We start from the raw sequence: 22347 nt of genomic DNA, 5'->3' as shown, positions 1-22347 counted from the left end.
CTGTACTAAGTGCTGGGGTGGATACCTGCAAATCAGGTGGGACACAGTCCCTGTTCCATTTGGGGTTCACAGTCTCAATCCACATTTTCCAGATGGGGTAAATGAGGCCCAGAATAGTGAAATGAAAAGTGAAATGACTTGCCCAGAGTCACACAGCAGCCAAGCAGTAGAGTGGGGATTAGAATCCATATCCTTTTGATTCCAAGGCCCTTGCTCTGTTCACTACACCATGCAATCTGTACAGAGGACAGGATTGGACCAACTCTGGCATGTTGGAGCAACAGATTTGGCCCTATATGTCCAAGGCCCCTAGGAAGAGGCCACTTGATTGGTCAGTGTGGTCCAGTTCACAGGGCTCAAAGAAGTTCCTTTATTTCCAGCCTTCATAGCGATGTAAAGTGGGACTAAGGATTGGTTCACAAGGGTCACAGGGATGTCCTCCTGCAAAAGAGATCAAATTGGATCATTCCCACTGGCTACTCTCTCCAGACAATTAGAATTGGTTAGTGATTGGATGGGCAGAGAGTGTATACCTTGTCTCTGATTTTATCCAAGGCCAGTACTGAGACCCCCCTCTCAGGGTGGCACCTGGAGAGTTCCCAGTACTCTACCAGTCTCGACTATGGGAGGAAGAGTCACGCAGAGGCATACCGATTCCACACCCAGCTTGGACATTGGCTAGTGAGTGGAAGGCAATCTGCTCCAAGTCAAAACTCATCTCTGCTGGGCAGCAGCAGCATGGGAGAGTCGCGGGTGGAGTCTCAAGTTTACTGCTTGGAAGGAGGCAGTGGTAAACAACTTCCATATTTTTACCAAGAAAACTCTATGGACACACTACCAGAATGAAGCAGATGGAAGTAGGGCATCCAGGAGAGATGTGTCCACGGCATCGCTATGGGTCAGAGGTGACTCGATAGGATAAAACAAGACAAGGTAAGAGAGTACTGAACATCCAGTGCACATTCATATTGGGGCAGGGGGAGGGGAAAAGTGAAGCAAAAAGATATATAATAGGCTGTATTCCTTCTTCAATTCAAGAAGAGGCAGTGAGGCCTTGTGGAAAGAGCAGGGGGAGTCAGAAGACCTGGATACTAATTTGATCCTGGGACTTGCCTGTGGTATAACTTTGGGCAAGTCATTTAGTTGCTCTGTGCCCCAGTTTCCTATCTATAAAATCCCTCAGGCTGTGAATCCCATGTGGCATAGGCACTGGAAAGGACTTAGCACAATGTTTGACATAGTGTAAGTGCTTAATGAGTACCACTATCACTATTAGTATTAGAGCGTGGTAAGGGGAGAATAGAGGTTTTATTGCAAATCTGGGTGGGATGTTTGCTAAACCTTTTTGGTATTCTATTAGACATTGATTTTTATGACATTTTTATGACATTGAGAAGCAGCATGGCTTAGTGGAAAGAGCACGGGCTCAGGAGTCGGACGTCGTGGGTTCTAATCCCAGCTCCGCCACTTGGCAGCTGTGTGACTTTAGTTAATCACTTGACTTCTCTGTGGCTCAGTTGCCTTATCTGTGGGATGGGGATAAAGATTGTGAACCCCATGTGGGACAACCTGATTACCTTGTATCTACCCCAGGGCTCAGAACAGTGCTTGGCATATAGTAAGCATTTCATTCATTCATTCAATCATATTTATTGAGTACTTACTGTGTGCAGAGCACTGTACTAAGCACTTGGGAAGTACAAGTTGGGAACATATAGAGACGGTCCCTACCCAACAAAGAGTTTAAAGTCTAGAAGGCAACAGGCATCAGTGTACATAAATAGAATTATAGATATATACACAAATGCTGTGGGGCTGGAAGAGGAGTAGAACAAATGGAGCGAGTCAGGATGATGTGGAGGAAAGGCGGAGCTAAGGAAAAGGGGAGCTTAATCTGAGAAGGCTGCTTGGAGGAGGCAAGCCACTGAGACCTCATTTAACAAATACCATCATTATAATTATTTTCAGTTTTAGGGTCTCTATTCTCTAGTTTCATATAATGGTTTCAAACCACAAGTATGCCAATACAGCATTGTCATGGTTATTAGAATGCTCTGCATTTCACAGTAGAGAGCATGTGTGTTCAGGCAAGGCACTAAAAATCTTGGCTCCAGGGGCCCTGTTGTGAATATGAATGGGAATAGCTAGCAGTGTTTCTGGAAAGAGATGGGATATGAAATTTGGATGAAGGAGTCACGGGGCTGACTTGGCCATTCTCCCCACTGCTAGCTATGCAAACAGTTGTGGAAAGAATTTGCTGAATTCACAGATGAGACCAGCTAAATGCTGATGGCTCAACAGTTCCCCAAGTTTTTGGCCCTTAAATTATCTCAGACATTGAGAATCTGTGGGCAACTCAAATCTATTTTGCTAAAGAAATAGATACAGCCCTGACTGTGAGTGAGTTCTGCATCTCTTATCAATATATTCACTGCTTTACCCATCAGGCACACTGTCTCCACAGGTCTTCCAATGAAGGCTTTGGCATAACCCTTAACAATTCACATTTCCCCAAAACATAATGATACTCCCCCTGGAGAAGAATGATTTCCTTTCTGCCTTTCCACATTTGAAGCTCCTATTACTCTATTCAATCAGCTCCTCAGTGAGTTGCCATCTGCAAAACAGATTGGCTTTAATGGACCAAATTATTAAAAAGACCCCATAATCACCTCCCTTCCCACCTGCAATTGTTCCAGCCCAAGGAGATTCCATATGGTGGTGGAATGCCGGGTGGCCGTTTTTCCTAATTTAGTCATGTATTTATAGTACACTATTTCTCTAAGCCTCTAGATTTGTATAAAGAGGAAGATTTTCTCTGGCTGTTCTCCCAGATTCCAATGATTAAGAGGTCTTAGATTGTGCATGTCCTTTTTTGAGCAAAACAACTATTGCCTGACATTCATTTTCTCTTCCAATTTACCTAGGAGGTTATTAATTCCACATAAATTAAATCTCAGCTAAAACCAGGGGCTCTTAAATGGTTTGCCACATCTCTCATTGTTTCCTGACACTTGTTTTCCACTGTCAGGAAATCCAGCTCTGCACAGGCACGGATACACACTGTATGAGAGCACACTTAGCAAATGCAAGTTCAAGGAGAATAGGAAGTCCATAACCTCTTTACAGCTTCCCATGCCTCCTGTGGGGCAAGCGAGGGAAGGATGAAGATTTTCAATGTTAGGGTTTAAAAAGAATAATGTGTAGGTATGTTAAAATAATTTTAAATTGTTGGCCACTGAAGTAAAAGTTTGGATAGGCTTTAAATTTTAGGGTTTACGTTGAATGGATATTGAATTAGAACAGTGCTCTGCACGTAGTATGTGCTCAGAAAGTACTATTGAATGAATGAATATATTAGAAAATGAAAGTCAGAACAATCAAAACTACATATATCCTCAAAAATAAAAATGGGTAAAATTTAAAAAATAAATTCTTACCAGTACATTCATGCATTGAAAACACCGGAGGTGAGGACTGGGACATTTGAGATAATAATCCTCAGGAGAGGATTATTGTCACTCTCCCAACTGCCTAATTCAGTCCTCTGTACACAGTCATAGATGTAGATATTAAACTGACCCTACTTGCTGCATTGTCGCCATTTCAGTCTTCCCGTCGACTGCCCCTTCTGTTGCCTAGCCCTGGGCTGCAGGACTGGTGAACAGACACTGATCCTGCTCAGCCTGTAGCCTGCCCACTGCTGCTATAAGAGCACGTGGAGCCATGCCCAGTGGCTGCTCTTGTCTCACCCCATCCTAAAAGCCCAGAAGGCGAGAAGGGTGGAGGCAACCCTTAACCCCCTACCCTATCCCCAGCCCAGAGCCATGCCCCGTGTTACTGTGGAAGCCTCTTGTGCTGCTGGCACATTGAACCTGGGCCTGAAACCATCCCCCCCATCCCAGTGGCCACCACTGTGTCAGCCCATGGAAACCTCCTTGCCCCACTCCCCTGGAGCCCTTGCCTACCCATTCCAGGCCAATGGGAAGTTTGGCCCAGTCATGGAGCTCAATGAAAGCAGCTGGGGAGAAAGGAAGGCTTGCTGCTTCTGAGTAATCCCTTTGAAATGCTCATTCTGGCATTTAGGGAACCACATTCCGGCCTGTTTCAGCCTACTTTCAACTCTCTTTACAATTCTCTTGATCTCAGGATCGGAAGCCTTCGGACTTACAGCTGCTTTTGTTAACTTAAAATGGAATCCACCAGTAAAAATTTAAAGATTACTGGCTTTGAAATAATTACTACTTATGGCTCTCTCTTTTCTGAGGATTAAAAAGATATTCTGTCATTCAATAAGCTTATTTAGTGAGTCGTCTTCATGGGCTAAAACAAATATCAATCAATAGCATTTATTGAGCACTTACTGTGTGCAGAGCACTGTATTAAGCCCTTAGGAGAGTCATTCAATAAGCTTATTTAGTGACTCGTCTTCATGGGCTAAAACAAATATCAATCAGTAGCATTTACTGAGCACTTACTGTGTGCAGAGCACTATATTAAGCCCTTAGGAGAGTAAAATGCAGAGTTGGTAGACATACTCCCTGTATACAGTAAGCTCACAGTTTAGAGGGGGAGACAGACAGTAATACCAATAAATAGTTACAGAAATGTACATAAGTGCCCTGGGATAGGTGGATAAAGGGAGCAAGTCAAGTTGACACAGAAGAGAGTGGAAAAAGAGGAAATGAGGGCTTAGTCCAGGAAGACCTCTTGGAGGAGATGTGTGTTCAATAAAGCTTTGATGGTGGGGAGAGTAATTGTCTTTTGGATATGAAGAGGGAGGGCTTTCCAGGCCAGAGGCAGGACATGGGTGAGAAGTCAGCGGCGAGATAAATGAAATTAAGGTAAAGTGAGTAGGTTGGCATTAGAGGACTGAAGTGTGTGGGCTGGGTTGTAGCAGCAAATGAGTGAGGAGGGTAGGAAGGGGCAAAGTGATTGAGTGCTTCAAAGTCAATGTTAAGAAGTTTCTGTTTTATGCAAATGTGGATAGGCAGCCACTTTGAATTAATGTGGTAGCAGTTTGAATGTAGAGGGAAGGGTGAATTTTAGCAATTTTGTGAAGGTTGAACCAACAGGATTTAGTGATAGATTGAATATATGGGTTTAATGAGAGAGATGAGTCCAGGACTGAGCCTTCAGGGACTCCCACAGTTAGGGGGTGGGAAGCAGAGGAGGAGCCCAAAAAAGAGACTGGGAAGGAGATAGGAGGAGAACCAGGAGAGTACAGTGTCAGTGTCAAACCGAGATTGGATAAATGGAGGTAGTCAACAATGTTGAAGGCAGCTGAGAGGTCAAGGAGGAATAGGATGGAGCAGAGGCCATTGGATTTGGCAACAGGGAGACATCTGTAACCACTCAGAGGGCAGTTGCTGTGGAGCGAAGGAGATCAAAGCCAGACTGGAGGAGGTCAAGAAGAGATCTGGAGGACAGGAACTTGAGACAATGGGTGTAGGCAACTTGCTCAAGGAATTTGGAGAGGAATGTTAGGAGGGATATGGTGTGATAACTGGAGGGAGCCGTGAGGTCAAGGGGGGGGGGATTTTTTAGGATGGAGAAACATGGGCATGTTTGAATACAGTGGAGAAGAAGCCACTGGAGATTAAACAGTTTAAGATGGCAGTCAGGGAGGGAAGAAGGAAGGGGGCAAGTGTTTTGATAAGGTGCAAAGGGATGGAGTTGGATGCACAGGTGGACTGGATTGATTTTGAGAGAAGGCAGGAGATCTTTTGATATACTACTGGGAAAAGATGGTAGAGTTAAAGAAAGGACAGGAGGAAGGGGGAACTGGAAAGGAGCAGGGGAGATTTTAGGGAGATGATGCCTGATAGTGTCAATTTTTTCAATAAAGAAGGTGGCCAGGTCATTAATAGCAAAATGTAAGGGAGGCGAAAGGATAGGGGGTTTGAGGAGGGAGTTAAACATCTGGAGCAACTGACGAGGACAGTGGACCAGGGCACCAAATAAGGATGGAGAAATAATATCTGCCTTTTACCCTCCAAATCCCAAATCCATATATTTAATATGGACACATTTTAAGCTTTATTTTCAGTAAATAAATGCATCTTCCAAAGTAAAAAAAAAAAATCCTAAACACATCTGCCCTGGCCAGACTCAGCTACCAAGTCTCTGGCTAGGTATATGTGAGGCCAAGCTCATATTTGTTGGGGAAAAACCGCAGAATAAAAATAATTAGGGTATTTATTAAGGACTTACTATGTGCCAAGCACTGTACTAACCAATACGGAATATATACAAGATAATCAGGTCCCACATGAGGCTCACAGCTTAAGTAGGAGGGAGAACAGCATGGCCTAGTTGCTAGAGCATGGGCCTGGAAGTTTAAAAGTCAAGAGTCCTAATCCCACCTCTGCCACCTGTCTGCTGTGTGACCTTGGGCAAGTCACTTAACATCTCTGGGACTCAGATACCTCATCTGTAAAATGGAGAGACTGAACCCCACGTGGGACAGGGACTGTCCAACCCGATTTGCTTATATCCAACCCCACACTTAGTAGAGTACATGGTGCATAATAAGGGCCTAAATGAACATGATTATTACTAACAGGTATTGAATGTCCACTAGGCAGATGAGGGAACTGAGAGAAGCAGTGTGGCTCAATGGAAAGAGCCCAGGCTTGAGAGTCAGAGGTCATGGGTTCAAATCCCAACACCACCAATTGTCAGCTGTGTGATTTTGGGCAAGTCACTAAACTTCTCTGTGCCTCAGTTCCCTCATCTGCAAAATGGGGGTTAAGACTGTGAGCCCCACATGGGACAATCTGATCACCTTGTATCCTCCCCAGCGCCTAGAACAGTGCTTTGCACATAGAAAGCACTTAACAAATACCATCATTATTATTATTATTGAGAAGTTTAAGTTATTTTTCCTAGGTCACACAGCAGACAAGCAGCAGAGCTAGGATTAGAACCCAGATCCATCGATTCCCAGACCCGCACTCTTTCCATTAGCCCACAGTGCTTCTCTGCCTGCTTTGCATGGTACAACTTTAACCACTTCGTTTTCAGTGACACAAAATGGGTGTTTGGCAAGTAGTGCTTTTTGTCCTAAGGCAGCAAGGAATGGCTGGAACCCACCCCATTCTGGTCTCACAAGGAGGAGTTCATCTTTCTCACAGACTGTGTCATTGTACTAAGCACTAGTAAGTGCTTAAGCACCATTAAAAAAAAAAAAAAGACAGCTTCTTAATACCACTGGTCTGGGTGTTTGCCCAGCTGATACCTAGTATCTGGGGGTGATGGTTCTTTTCCTTTAAGCTATTTGGAATTTGTAAACATTTCTTCTGCAGATGACTGTGCCTTCACAACAGCTTTTGCACTAGGGGAAAGTGGACCACCACTCCTGCCGCCTGCTCTGTTCTCCCAAACTGGGTGGATGGGAGCAAAGTGCTCCACAGAAAAAACTGCCCACTTCCCTGAAACCTCTCAGGTGGCAGTACAGTGTCTTGACAAGACTTGGGAGGGCCCAAAAAAAGTGTAGGTTGTTTTGTCGTGCAGATGGGCTGATGCCAGGTTTTCTAAAGTACGCTCATGGCAAGACTTACATAGATGGACCTGATGTTCCCCAAGCCAAAGTGGAATAGGGTTAGGGTTTCCAGGGACTGGGGAAACTGGTTTTGGGGTATGTGAAGGAAAGGGAAAATGAGAGGAAAATAAGTCAGGAGAGAGAGAACCTAGCCAATAATTGAAAAGAGTAAAAAAACACTAATATGATATCCTTAGAGAAAATGAGGAATGAAATGATGACCATGTAATATCCAGCTCCACAGCAAACTGGAGGGATTGATAGAAGTAGAGTGTCCTCCTTCTATACAACTGTGAGACTTTGAGAGTAGCCGCATAGCCTAGTGGAAAAAGCAAAAGCCTGAAAATCAAAGGACTTGCGTTCTAATCCTGGCTCTGCCACTTACTAGCTGTGGAACCTTGGACCATTCACTTAATTTATCTTTGCCTCAGAGAAATGATCTTTCCTCCACATCCAAACTGCTACCCTGCTGGTTCAATCTCTCATCCTATCCTGACTGGATTACTGCATCAGCCTCCTCTCTGATCTCCCATCCTCCTGTCTCTCCCCACTTCAGTCTATACTTCAAGCTGCGGCCTGGATCATCTTTGTGCAGAAACGCTCTGGGCGTGTTACTCCCCTCCTCAAAAATCTCCAGTGGCTGTCTGTCAACCTAGGCATCAGGCAAAAACTCCTCACTCTCGGCTTCAAGGGTGTCCATCACCTTGCCACCTCCTACCTCATCTCCCTTCTTTCCTTCTACAGCCCAGCCCGCACCCTCCACTCCTTTGCCACCTCTAACCTCCTCACTATGCCTCGTTCTCACCTGTCCCACCATCGACCCCGGCCCACGATCTCTCCCTGGCCTGGAATGCCCTCCCTCTGCACATCCGCCAAGCTAGTTCTCTTCCTCCCTTCAAAGCCCTACTGAGAGATCACCTCCTCCAGGAGGCCTTCCCAGACTGAGACCCCTCTTTCCTCTCCCCTTCCCCATCCCCCCTGCCCTACCTCCTTCCCCTCCCCACAGCACCTGTATATATTTTTATACAGATTTATTACTCTATTTTACTTGTACATATTTACTATTCTATTTATTTTGTTAATTGTTTTGTTTTGCTGTCTGTCTCCCCCCTCTAGACTGTGAGCCCATTGTTGGGTAGGGACCGTCTCTATATGTTGCCAACTTGTACTTCCCAAGTGCTTAGTACACACAGTAAGCGCTCAATAAATACAATTGAATGAATGAATGAATTTGTAAAATGGTGATTCAGTGCCTGTTCTCCCTCCTATTTAAACTGTGAGCCTCAAGTTGGACAGGGACTGACATGCCTGATAATCTTGTATCTACACTATACCATAATAGTGACCTGATTACCTTAGCATTTCAGTGGTAACACCTCAACTTTTCATTTCCTACAAAGGGGCAAAACAGGATCACAAGCAGTGAGATGAGAACACAAGCACTGTGCCAACATCAAAGCCATCCTAATTGTCACAAAGCTGCCTTAGATGGAACTTACAAGGAACACGGACAGCCATAGGTCTCCCAAATAGATGTTGAATGATGATTTCAGTGCAAGCACAGGAAGCGGCATGGATTTGTGGAAAGAACACTGACCTGGGAGTTAGAGGACATGGATTCTAATTCCATTTCCCCTACTTGCTTACTGTATGACCTTGTGCAAGTCACTTAACATCTCTGTGCCTCATCTGTAAATCGGTTTCCTCATCTGTAAAATGGGGATTCAATACCTGTTCATTGAATATGAGTTCCTCAAGGGACAGGGTCTGTGTCTTATTCTCACTTATAAAATCTTTCCCAGTGTTTAGTAAGTGCTCTGAACATAGTAAGCAGCTGATTCATTCACTCAATTGCATTTATTGAGTGCTGTGTGCAGAGCACTGTACTAAACAGGAGAGTACAATAAAATGATAAATTGACTCATTCCCTGCCCACAACGAGCTTACAGTCTTGCTATTACTGCTACTGTTCTCCCTCCAGCTTAGTCTCTGTCCCACATAGGGCTTACGTACAGACTGTGTCTGATTGTATATTATATATGATACATAATATGTATTATGTATCTGATATATATTGTTGGACACATTTGATTATCATTGGACTGCATCCAACATGATTACTTTGTATCTACCCCCATACTAAGAACAGAGCTTTGCACATAGTAAGCACTTAACAAATACCACAATTATTATTATCTACCCCCAGCACTTAGCAATCAATCAATCGTATTTGAGCGCTAACTGTGTGCAGAGCACTGTACTAAGCACTTGGGAAGTACAAGTTGGCAACATATAGAGACAGTCCTTACCCAACAGTGGGCTCACAGTCTAAAAGACTTAATAAAGGGCTTGACATGTAGGAAAGACTTAAATATCACAATTATTATTACAATTAACAACAAAACTGGTCTAAGGTAGGAAGCAGGATGGCCTAGTGGAAAGAGCATGGACTTGGGAGTCAGAGGTCATGGGTTCTAATCCTGGATCCACCACTCATCTGCTGTGTGATCTTAGACAAGTCACTTAACTTCTCAGTGCCTCAGTTACCTCATCTGTAAAATGGGGATTGTAGGACATGGACTGTGTCAACCTTGGCTCTACCCCAGGTCTTAGTACAGTACCTGGCTTGTGGTAAGCACTTAACAAATGCCATTAAAAAAAGAAATGTGTCAAGATCAGAATAGAATAGGATTTTAAGCAAAGGCTTCAAGAAGAGAGAAACATGGTTTAAGTCAGGAATTGCAAGTATAAAATGATGGTCCATCAATCTTCAGCTGAACTTGTACTTGTGGCTTAAATCTTGGTAACAGTATTATCTCCAAACAGAAAGGGCAGTCAGGTGTACCTATCAATAGATTGATGAAGAGAAATATAAGAAATGTTGCAGTAAGACCTATCCTAAAGAATCTGAGTGAAAAAGTCCCTGGATTTAATAAGCGGTCTCCATAAATGTACTGTACTTCAGCTTTAGAGTTTTCATTTTTAAATAGGGAAATAATATAAATAAACCCCAGAGAGAATGACAATTAAGTTAAGGGGTGAAATTTCATAGCTTCTCAGAATTATTTTAGTATTTCACTTTCAATGCAAGGAATAGACTTTAAGCACAGCACGGTCCATTTCTCTGAAATATGTGGCATAATTCAAAATGCTTTTTTGTTACTATTAAAATTGTCATTGTCATTAAATGGAAGCTCTTTATGTATTATTAAAATATCTCAGTGATTCATGGTCCCTCAAATTTTACAGGTATTTGTAACAAAGAAAATAACAGGGAGACTTGAAATTATTTACTTCCTCAGACTTTTCTCTGAAAAAAGACTTTCACTGTTGCTTGGAAGTCACTGCCATCAACTTTTTGACCTCAGGAATATATATATATATATATATTTTACAGACTAAAATTATTTTTTTTAACAACATCATGAAACAAATTTGGAAACAAATGAGCAAAATCCAAAGGATGGGAGAATTTGCTATTTTGATTAAAAAGAGTTCAATTACTTAGACTTTTGGTGAAAACATTTATTCAGCCCTTGAGAATTGCAGTCTACTACAAGTGGTAATAATTTTTATTAAGCATATGTGTGGAAAGCAGGGTACCAAGTGACGGGAGAGAGAACAAGGTGGGGATTAGACAGAATCCCTGTCCCTTAAAGGACACACAATCTAAGCATAAGAGTGGGGAGGGAGTAGAGACATTAAGGACCCTACAACATAAAAAATAAGGATAAATACATAAAGTACAAGCCAGGCAGAGCTGTGTGATAGGAGGAGGAGAGTTATCCTTTTGTTCAAAGACACTCTGAGAGATGAGGATGTGATGGCGGGACAGGCGAGAACAAGGCACAGTGAGGAGGTTAGCGGCAGGGGAGCAGAGGGTGTGGGCTGAATATCTTTGACAGAGACTCTTTCCCAGCTTGGGTAACGTCATTGTAATTTATGTTGCTGATATTAAGCAACAAAAAGCTTTATTGAAGAAAAATGGAATACATTGGCTAGGGATAGCATGGATTTCTTCTAGTTTATGTGAAGAAAGGGAAGCAGCATGGAGAACTCCAGGCTCAGGGTTCACTGATTTCTAAAATATTCAAAAGTATTTGACCACATAGGTTGTTCGATCACTGTCCTAGATCCTGGGTGAGTATAAGAGAATTGGTAGATGGGATCCCACCTTAAGGGGGCTAGTAGTTTAATGGGGGAGAGAAGCTAAAAAAAGAAAAAATTACAGGTAGGAGGAAGTAATAGAAAAAAAGATAGATACACATCTAAGTGTGTGAGAGTATCCAGTTGCCTATGTGAAACAATGTGGCCTAGTGGATAGAGAATGGACCTGAGAGTAAGAAAGACCTGAGTTCTATTCCTGGCTCTGCTGCTTGTCTGCTGTGTGACCTTGGGCAAGTCACTTAACTTCTCTGTGCCTCAGTTACCTCATCTGTAAAATGGGGATAAGATTAAGTCCCCGGCGGGACAGGGACAGTGCCCAGCCTGACAAACTTGTATATAGCCCAGTGCTAAATACAGTGCCTGGCACACATTAAGTACTTAAATACCCTTAAAAAAAAAAGTGGTGCAGGAGTACTGAAGTGACAGTGAAGATATAATGTGATGATACTAGAACTTAATCAGGAAAGATTTCCTGGAAAAAATTATTTACTTATCTTACAGGCTAAGAAAATAGCAAATTCTCTCATCCTTTGAACCTCAAAATAGAATAGCATTTATTGAGTGACTACTTTGTATGAACAATGTACTAAGCACATGGGAGAGCACAATAAAGTTACAAGCCACAGTCCTTGTCACTAAGTGTCTTACTGTCTACCAGGGGGAGAAAGAGAGATAATCAAACCAGTTACCGTTTGGGACATTTATAGAGTACAAATATATTCACATAAATGTTATGGTGGTTGTGATAACAAACGTCTTTTTTATGGTATCTGTTAAGTGCTTACTGTGCGCTAGGCACTGTTGTAAGCGCTGAGGTAGATACAAGGTAATCAGTTTGGACAAATATTGGGATCACAGTCTTAATCCCCATTTTATAGATGAAGTAACCAAGCCACAGAGAAGTTAACTGGCTTACTAATAATAATAATAATAATAATAATGGCATTTATTAAGCGCTTACTATGTGCAAGGCACTGTTCTAAGTGCTGGGGGTACACAAGGTGATCAGGTTGTCCCACAGGGGGCTCACAGTCTGCATCCCCATTTTACAGATGAGGTAACTGAGGCCCAGAGAAGTGAAGTGACTTGCCCAAAGTCACACAGCTGACAGATGGCGGAGCCGGGATTTGAACCCATGACCTCTGACTCCAAAGCCCGGGCTCTTCCCACTGAGCCACGCTGCTTCTCTAGGTCACATAAACAAGTGACAGAGCAGGGGCTAGAACCCAAGTCCTTCTGACTATCAAGCCCATATTCTACCCACTAGGCCATGCTGCTTCTCATCCTGGGAATTGCTTAGGTGGCATGATGGAAGGACTGACATGTCAGTTGAAGAATACAAGGTGGGGAGATTAGATCAGGGAAGGCCTTCTGGAGGACATGAGAGTCCAGAAAAGTATTGAAGATAAGGAGGGCTAAGATGTTCTAGATTTGAAGAGGGAGAGAGTTCTACATAGGTGGAAGGGTGTGAGCAGGTGGTCAGAGTAAAAGGAGTCAAAAAATGTCAGAAAATATTGCCATTTTCTAAGAAAAAAATGGATGGAACATGTACGGTGACAGATCAGGTGCACAAGATTTTCCACGGAGGTGTCTGCCAGAATAGGTGCTTAGAAAGTCAAACAAAACATCCAATTTTCTGGATCAGTTTGGTCCAATGATTTATTTATGGTCAATATTCCTCAAAACATTTCCATCAGTTTGTTATATTGCCTTTAGGTTAAGGAATTTTTTGCTCATGCCTCTCTTAAAGGGACACTTGGTGTCTAAGCAAACACATTTTCTAAGACTGAACAATCCCCCAGGAGAATAATAATAATCAATCAATCAATCAATCGTATTTATTGAGCGCTTACTATGTGCAGAGCACTGTACTAAGCGCTTGGGAAGTACAAATTGGCAACACATAGGGACAGTCCCTACCCAACAGTGGGCTCACAGTCTAAAAGAGGAAGACAGAGAACAGAACCAAACATACCAACAAAATAAAATAGGATAGAAATGTACAAGTAAAATAAATAAATTTTATAATTTATAATTATAAATTATAATTATAAATAAATAATAATATTTATTATTTATAATAAATAATAAATTATAATTATGAATTGTATAATTAATTAATAAATAATAATAATGATAGCATTTGTTAAGCACTTACTATGTGCAAAGCACGGTTCTAAGCCCTGGGGGGGCATACAAGGTGATCAGGTTGTCCCACATAGGGCTCACAGTCTTAATCCCCATTTTACAGAAGAGAGAACTGAGGCACAGAGAAGTTGTAATTTGCCCAAGGTCACAGCTGACAAGTGGCAGAGCCAGAATTAGAACCCATGACCTCTGGCTCCCAAGCCCGGGCTCTTTCCACTGAGCCACACTGCAGAAAAGAGTATGCAATAGTAGAAAGAATGAGTAATAATTGAAAATCCTTGGAAGCTCCATAATTTCTTGGATTAGTTTAAAAGCAGTAAGAATTAGTTTTCTTTTTTACCCAGTTTTTGAAAGAAATATTAAGTGGTAAAATTAACTTGATCAAGATTAAAGGGATTTTTATTTTAGAAGCAGTCATCCAAATGATAGAAATAAACAGCTATTATTGATAGTCCCATTTTTGTCATTATTTGGAAAATGATCCTCAAATCAGAAATAAGCTGAATTCTGTGGATACGTTGTTTCCCTTCTCTGTTTCATCCTGTGCAATGAAAAGACCCTTAAATTCTCCCTCTCTCAGACTGTATGGGGCAGGGACTGTGACTGACCTGATTATTTTGTATTCATTGCTTAGTACAGTGTTTGGCACATAACACTTAAATACATGATGTGGTGAGCAAGAGTGACTCCATCTTGTAATGCAGAAGCAATTTCCTAGGAGACTATTATGTGACCCCCTGAACAACAAGGGCAAAGGAGGAATTGGAGGAAAAACTGAATTACTTTGCTGAGAAGTTTGAGGAGGACTTGAATGTTCCTCTGAGGAGAAATAGAATTGTTTTGCAGAGGAGTTTGAGGAGAAGCTAAATTGTTTTGCTGGGCTGGAGAAAGACTACCAGATGGGGTTAAGCCCTTAGGGTAAGCATGAATGGAGGGGCACTGTCTCCTCTGCCTTCACCCGATGAGCACAAGACAGCAGGCAGTCCTGAGCTGTCCCTTCTGCAGCCCTCCCTATCCCCTGAAACAACTGATAAAAGGGTGAAAGAACTGGTCCCTCACCCCACAGTGAAACCACCGAAGCAAAGGCACCTTCAGCATGGCTGCAGCAAAAAAGCCATCTAAGACATGCCCCGAGACACCTACTGAGACACCAAACACCCAAGACTTGAACCAGGACGACATGCTGCGGGAGGCCTGACTCCTTTAAACTCCTGCAGTGTGGGATCATCTTCATGAAACTTGGGGAAAGCCAGTTGGATTGGTAACTATAGGTACTGTAATTTGTGCAAGTCTGTGTGTGCATGCATCTATCCCCTGTTTTTAATAGGTTAAGTGTGAAATAAAGCTTACCGCTATACACAGTGGAGGTTTGGTTTCACTTTGAACCTTTCACTGAGTGCCTGATATTAGGGAGAAACAAATTCCCCTGGGAAAAGCTCACACATTGAGCCTCTGAAACTAAAGGGAAACAATTCCCCTTGGGACGGGCCCATGACAAATTACAATTATATCCAGTTTCAAAGTTCTAACTATTCCACAAATCAGCCTCCAAGCACTAAAGCTACCTGATGCTAAAGATAGCATGGATAACTGGAACTCAAAGATAATCCAAACTCTGGTTTTAGCTAAGAATTTCATCCACTTTCCCTAGAAATATTTTACTAGAGCTCAAAACTGACTGGTTTAAGCTTAATCTCCTCTCATTTCTCCATTGGTCTCTAGAAGTAGAAGTGCTAACAAGCAGCAAGTGGCCAGAAGGTAGCAAGCCAGAGGGAAGAGAAGAAGTCTGGATAAATCCCCCCCAACCCCCGGGAATAACAGGCCCTTGAGTGAAAAAGGAGCTTGAGTGGTTCCATGTTTGATGGATTTACTGAGACAGCTGGATCTGTCAAACTGTCAGATTTGCAAAATTTGTATGCAAGCTAATACCATCATTCCCAAATATTTATTAAGCAGCCACTCTGTGCCTGTCATTGCACTTGGGCTGGGTTCTAGCATTCATTCAATCATATTAATTGAGCACTTACTGTGTGCAGATCACTGTACTAAGCGCTTGGGAAGTACAAGTCAGCAACATATAGAGATGATCCCTACCCAATAACGGGCTCACAGTCTAGAAGGGGGAGACAGACAGCAAAACAAAACATGTAGACAGGTGTCAAAATTGTCAGAACAAATAGAATTAAAGCTATATGCACATCATTAACAAAATAAATAGAATAGTAAATATGTACAAATAAAATAGAGTAATAAATCTATACAAATATATACACAAGTGCTGTCGGGAGGGGAAGGAGGTAGGGTGGGGGGCTGGGGAGGAGGAGAGGGAAGGGGGGCTCAGTCTGGGAAGGCCTTCTGGAGGAGATGAGCTCTCAGTAGGGCTTTGAAGGGAGGAAGATGTGGATGTGGTGGATGTGTGGAGGGAGAGCATTCCAGGCCAGGCCAGGCCAGGCCAGGGGAAGGACATGGCACGGGGGTCAACGGCCGGACAGGTGAGAATGAGGTACAGTGAGGAGGTTAGCAGCAGAGGAGGGGAGGGTGCGGGCTGGGCTGGAGAAGGAGAGAAGGGAGGTGAGGTAGGAGGGGGTGAGGTGATGGAGAGCCTTGAAGCTGAGAGTGAGGAGATATGATTCTTCACCTTGGGGAATTTACAATTTGGGTATAAGCAGTTAGTTCAGGTGCAGCAGGCTAGTCCAGTTGCCAGCGGCAGGGTTGCCCAAAATGTCACCTAGCCTAGTGGTTTTCAACATTTATTTTTTGAAAGTACCATCAGATGCTTTCAGGGGGAATGGGGAAAAGGGAGACTATTAATAGACCCAAAGTGGAGAGCTAATCTTATAAGACATTGCCAACTTGAATATAAACAATCTCTTTTCAGAAATCAAACCAGTAAGGAAGATGACAAACCACCCTCTTCTCCTCCCTTATTAAAGCAAACCCTACAGTGGTTTATCTGAAAGATGAGGGCCAAACACCACCTGGTATGTGAGCAGTGCCACTTGTATTGATTTTAGTGTCTGGTTCCAAGCCAACATCTGGACCATTCCCTGGTACCAGTCAGGGCTGATCTGAGGGGAGAAAGGAAGCCAGAGAGGGCACGGGCGCATTCATCCTGGTTTGAATCATTTCCAAGCCAATACATTTCTTCTCTTTAGCACCGCGCCCCCTGGACCCAGGATTCCTATCATGCTGGGTATGTTTGCCAACGATTCAAGTTGGTGCAGAGTCGGAGGATAGTGGAGGTAGATTGAGGGGATAGGTCATCATGGCAGGGAAGGAAGTGGTGAGGAGGTGAGAAACATTGCGGGGGGGGGGGCAGAAGGAGCTTATTTAGAAAACAAGAATTACTCTCTGATTTAGGGAAGCTATAAAGACCACCCATCCATTATTTGGTCCTGTGGACTGCAACCTCACATTTGGATGGTTGACTTTTGTGTCTGGGCGATGACCCCAGTGTTCTGGGGCACCTGGTCCACGCGTTCTTGTATCTGGGAAACGGCAGTGTTTGCCTGCTTCTTTATAAAGGACCTTTAATTATTGTTTGACCGAAGGCTCTCCATCACCTTGCCCCCTCCTGCCTCACCTCCCTTCTCTCCTGCAGCCCAGCCCGCACCCTCCGCTCCTCTGCCGCTAATCTCCTCACCGTGCCTCGTTCTCGCCTGTTCCACCGTCGACCCCCGGCCCACATCATCCCCCTGGCCTGGAATGCCCCCCCTCTGCCCATCCGCCAAGCTAGCTCTCTTCCTCCCTTCGGGGCCCTACTGAGAGCTCACCTCCTCCAGGAGGCCTTCCCAGACTGAGCCCCCTCCTTCCTCTCCCCCTTGTCCCCCTCTCAATCCCCCCCGTCTTGCCTCCTTCCCTTCCCCACAGCACCTGTATATATGTATATATGTTTGTACAGATTTATTACTCTATGTATTTATTTTACTTGTACATATCTATTCTATTTATTTTATTTTGTTAATATGTTTGGTTTTGTTCTCTGGCTCAACCTTCTAGACTGTGAGCCCACTGTTGGGTAGGGACTGTCTCTATATGTTGCCAACTTGTACTTCCCAAGCGCTTGGTACAGTGCTCTGCACACAGTAAGCACTCAATAAATACGATTGATTGATTGATTCCCAAACACTTGAAAATTTCAGGACAAACTGGTGATTAACTGACATCCTCCCACTGGATCCAGTGAACTGTAATTCTCCAGGGGGTGGGAAGTGGAGTGGGGGAAAAGGTGGATACTAGAGATTGCATCATAGGACTACTTCTAGACTGTGAGTCCATTGTTGGGTAGGGACCGTCTCTATATGTTGCCAACTTGTACTTCCCAATTGCTTAGTACAGTGCTCTGCACACAGTAAGTGCTCAATAAATACGATTGAATGAATGAATGAATGACTGAGGGAGGGGGAGGTGGTGGCATGTAAGAGAATTATTCACCTCGAGTTTGGCCAGAATGGCCAAACAACTTAATTGCCACTGGTATTTTTTTTAAGCGCATGCCATGTGCCAAGCACTACATTGAGTACTGGGGTTGATAGAAGATATTCACGCTGGACACTGTCCCTCTCCCCCATGGGCCTCACAATTTAAGTGGGAGGGAGAACAGGTAACATCTGTATGTGGATGCCCCACCAACACCTCAAACGTCACATGTCCAAAACAAAACTCCTTATTGCCCCATTCAAATCTGCTCCTCCCCCTCACTTTTCCAACATTTCTAGAAATCACCATTATCCTCCTTGTCTCACAAGCCCATAACCTTGGCATTATTCTCGGCTCATCTCTCTCATTCAACCAGTCACTAAATCCTGTTGGTTTAACCTTCACAATAATGCTAAAGTCTGTCCTTTCCTCTCCATCCAAACTGCTACCAAGTTAATACAAGCAGTTATCCTATCCTGCCCTTGATTATTGCATCAGCCTCCTTGCCTCCTTCCCTGCCTCCTGTCTCTGACCATTCCAGTCCATACTTCCCTGTGCTGACCAGATCATTAATTCTCTACAGTCAGTTCATGTTACCCGACTCCTCAAGAACCTCCAATGGTTTCCCATTCACCTCCGCATCAAACAGAAACTCCTTATTTTTGGCTTTAAAGCATTCAATCACCTTGCTCCCTCAAACTTTACCTTGCTGCTCTCCTATTACAAGCCACTAATGCCAACCTACTCACTGTACCTCAATCTCGCCCATCTCATGGTGACCTCTTGCCCATGTCCTGCCTCTGACCTGGAATTGCCTTTTCTCATCTGACAATCACTCTCCCCACCTTCAAAATCTTATTAAAAGGACATGTATCTCTTCCAAGAAGCCTTCTCCAATTAGACCTCATTTCCTCTTCTCCCTCTCCCTTCTGTACCACCCTTGCACTTGGATTTGTATCCTTTATTCACCCCTTCCTCAATCCCACAGCACTTATGAACATATCCTTCATTCATTTATATTAATATCTGTATCCCTCTCTAGACTATAAGCTTGTTGTGGTCAGGAAACGTTTCTACCAACTCTGTTATGTTGTACTCTACCAAGCACTTGGTACAGTTCTCTGCAGACAGTAAGCACTTAATATGATTGATTGATTTTCAAACTGCTTATTGGGCCAGAAGAAAGGCATGTTGGAGAAGAGGCTTATTAGAGCAGAGTTGCCTCTGACCAACCTCCAGGAAAGGGGGACCAATCGTGGTAGGGGCCCAGCTGAGCCCTAGGTTGGGGGCACAGAGGCCTGCAGATGGCATCACCCTCCAGCCCCTGTTGTTGCCCCCTTTCCAGACCCCATCCTCCCTTCCCCCTTCAGCCCCTCCTCCAGCGGCATCTCATACAAAATTCACTGACAACAGCAGGAAAGGTGGAAGATGCATTTCCTCCTCCCCCTCCCTGGCAGGTGTGTTGGCTGTGGGGCAAGGGGAATGCACAACTACATCAATGGGGAGAAGAAAAACCCTGAACTAACACTTCCACATCCTTCCTCCACCCACCCTGCCCTCAATTCTCTCCAGCTGCCTGCTGAAAGTTTTAGGGCCACTCAGATCAATTAACGTATCAGTGGCACTTAAGTATTTATTGAGGGCAGAACACTTCAGTAAATGCTTCGGGAAGAGCAGTGGGTCAAATTGAGGATTGCTAGCTGGGGTGCAGTGAGAGAGAAGGAGCAAGGCACCAAACATCTTTGTGCCTCAGTTTCCTCATGATAACAAAACTGATAAAGCTGTCACTGAGCTTCATATCAGTGTTATTTATTGAGTTCTCACTGTGTGCAGAGCACTGCACTAAGGGCTTGGAAAAGCACAATGCAACAGAGATCATAGGCCTGTTCCCTGCCCACCAGCAGTGAGTCTAGAGGGGGAGATAGATATTAAAATGAATAATAGATGAGTAAATAAGTACTAGGGATGGTTTACATATCAAGTGCTTAAAGAGAACAACTCTCTAGCAGCCAGAGTTGGCTTAAAATACAGATGAAGGTCAGACTTGGTAGTGAATGGTCAGAGGACGTTAAAATTTGCAGCCATCTTCTCCAGCTCTAGGAACAGTATTCAGCACTAACTGATGACTGACTGATTCATGCTTCAGAGGGGGATGAGAGACAGAGTCCAAAGCAGGTGACTTCCTATTAACTAAGTTCCAAATAACTGAAAATGTGAGGATAGCATAATTTAAGTGTTTGTAAACTCTCTTCTTCTCCTCCTGCCTGTCATATGAACATATGAAAGTGGGGTGAAGTGGGGGGGTGCAGACCAATCTCCCCATTTCAAAAGTCCTTCTGAAATCACATCTTCTCCAGGAGTTTTTCCCTAATGTCTCTCTTATCTCCCCATTATATTTCCCCAACAACAGCCACCTCAGCCCTTCTGTGTAACTAGAAGCACTTGGATACTCGCACTCATGTACATATCTGTATATCCTGTTGCCCAGTCCTATCAGTGTATATGTTAGTGTCTGTTTTCCCCTCTAGACTGCAAGCTCCTTAAGGGGAAGGATAGTGTCCACTAAATCTACTATACTCTCTCAAACACATTAGTACAGTGCTTTGTACCCAGTAGGAGCTCAGTAAATAGAAATAGTAAAACAGAAGAAATCACTCTCCCCACCTTCAAAGCCTTAAGATCACATCTCTGCCAAGAGGCCTTCCCCAACTAAGCCCTCATATCCTACTTTCTTAATGGTATTTGTCAAATGATTACTATGTACCAGGCACTGTACTAAGTGCTGGGGTAAATACAAGTTAATCAAATTGGACACAGACCATGCCCTACGTGGGGCTCAGTGTTAATACCCATTTTACAGATGTGGTAACTGAGGCACAGAGAAGCTAAGTGACAATTCACAGAGCAGACAAGTGGCGAAGCCCGGTTTAGAACCCAGGTCCCATGCTCTATCCACTTGACCACGTTGTTTCTCTTCTCCTACTCTCCTCTGTTTTGCCCTTGGATTTGCACCCTTTATGCACCCCACCCTCAGCCCCACAGAACTTATATACCTATCCATAATTTATTTTAGTGTTCATCTACCTCTCCAAACTGTAATCTCCTTGTCGGTGGGAAACATATCTACCAAATCTATTACATTGCACTCTCCCAAGAGCAAAGTACAGTGTTCTGAAAATCAATCAATACAACTGATTGATTTCCTTGCGCAATAGTCTCGGCTCATTTGGCTCTTAGAGAATCATTTATTCAAAATCAGTGACCTGTAACCAAAGCCCTCTTCCCATTTATAAAGAAACTTGTGGCAGCAGCTGATGGAGCCTGTCTATGCAAACACATACAAATTCATATTTGGATTTTAAAGATTCATCTCTTTCGGTCAATGCCTTAAAGTGGGTGGAGGAGTTTGAATACTGGCTAAATTAAACAATAACCCAGTAAGTATAACCCTTCAGAGTGGAAGATTCATTTAACCTATTTCGTCCATTATCAGCTGGACACACTAGAAGATGGAGGAGAGAACTAAAACATTATGGAAACAGAATTTCTGAATAGCAGCCTCGAGTGTTTCCAAAATAGCAAAGGGAAGATGCCACTTGCTTGATGCAGAACCATTTCCTACCCAAGGTATCTGAAAAGTTCAAAAACAGTTCATGTATGTGACAATATAGCTTGCAGAGCTGTCTCCCTCAGCCAGAACAATACAGTACTGACTCACTAATTAAAAAAAAAATACGAGGAAACATTTGCTTTACACTGAATTCCCCTCAAAAATATTTTGCTCTTTGAAAATGATGTTGTGTATCCACTGATTCAAACTGACAGTCTACAAAATCTTAACCCTCCTTTGTGTTGTCGATGTCAGATGCACACAGAGATCCTGGGAAAAACCTATTGGGCCAATCTGGGTCCTATGGAATTACAACAGACTCTTTGGTATCTTAAATCGAAAGATACTGCATCCATAATTCCACACTCAGAGGCACACCTAAGCACTACATTATCATTCATTCATATTTACTGAGGGTTTACTGTGTGCAAAGCTCTGTACTAGGCACTTGGGAGAGTAC

At 43.4% G+C, this 22347-nt stretch overlaps 1 non-coding gene across 1 annotated transcript; it reads left to right on the top strand.

The window, feature by feature from the left end:
- Nucleotides 1-570: 570 nt before the first annotated feature.
- LOC119935771 lies at nucleotides 571-708 on the top strand. The gene has a single exon (XR_005453439.1). It is a non-coding gene; the product is annotated as a small nucleolar RNA SNORA7 (small nucleolar RNA).
- Nucleotides 709-22347: the final 21639 nt, after the last annotated feature.

The sequence above is a fragment of the Tachyglossus aculeatus genome, chromosome 1 (assembly GCF_015852505.1).
Source record: "Tachyglossus aculeatus isolate mTacAcu1 chromosome 1, mTacAcu1.pri, whole genome shotgun sequence".
Taxonomy (NCBI): domain Eukaryota; kingdom Metazoa; phylum Chordata; class Mammalia; order Monotremata; family Tachyglossidae; genus Tachyglossus; species Tachyglossus aculeatus.
This window is presented reverse-complemented; position numbering and strand designations above follow the sequence as displayed.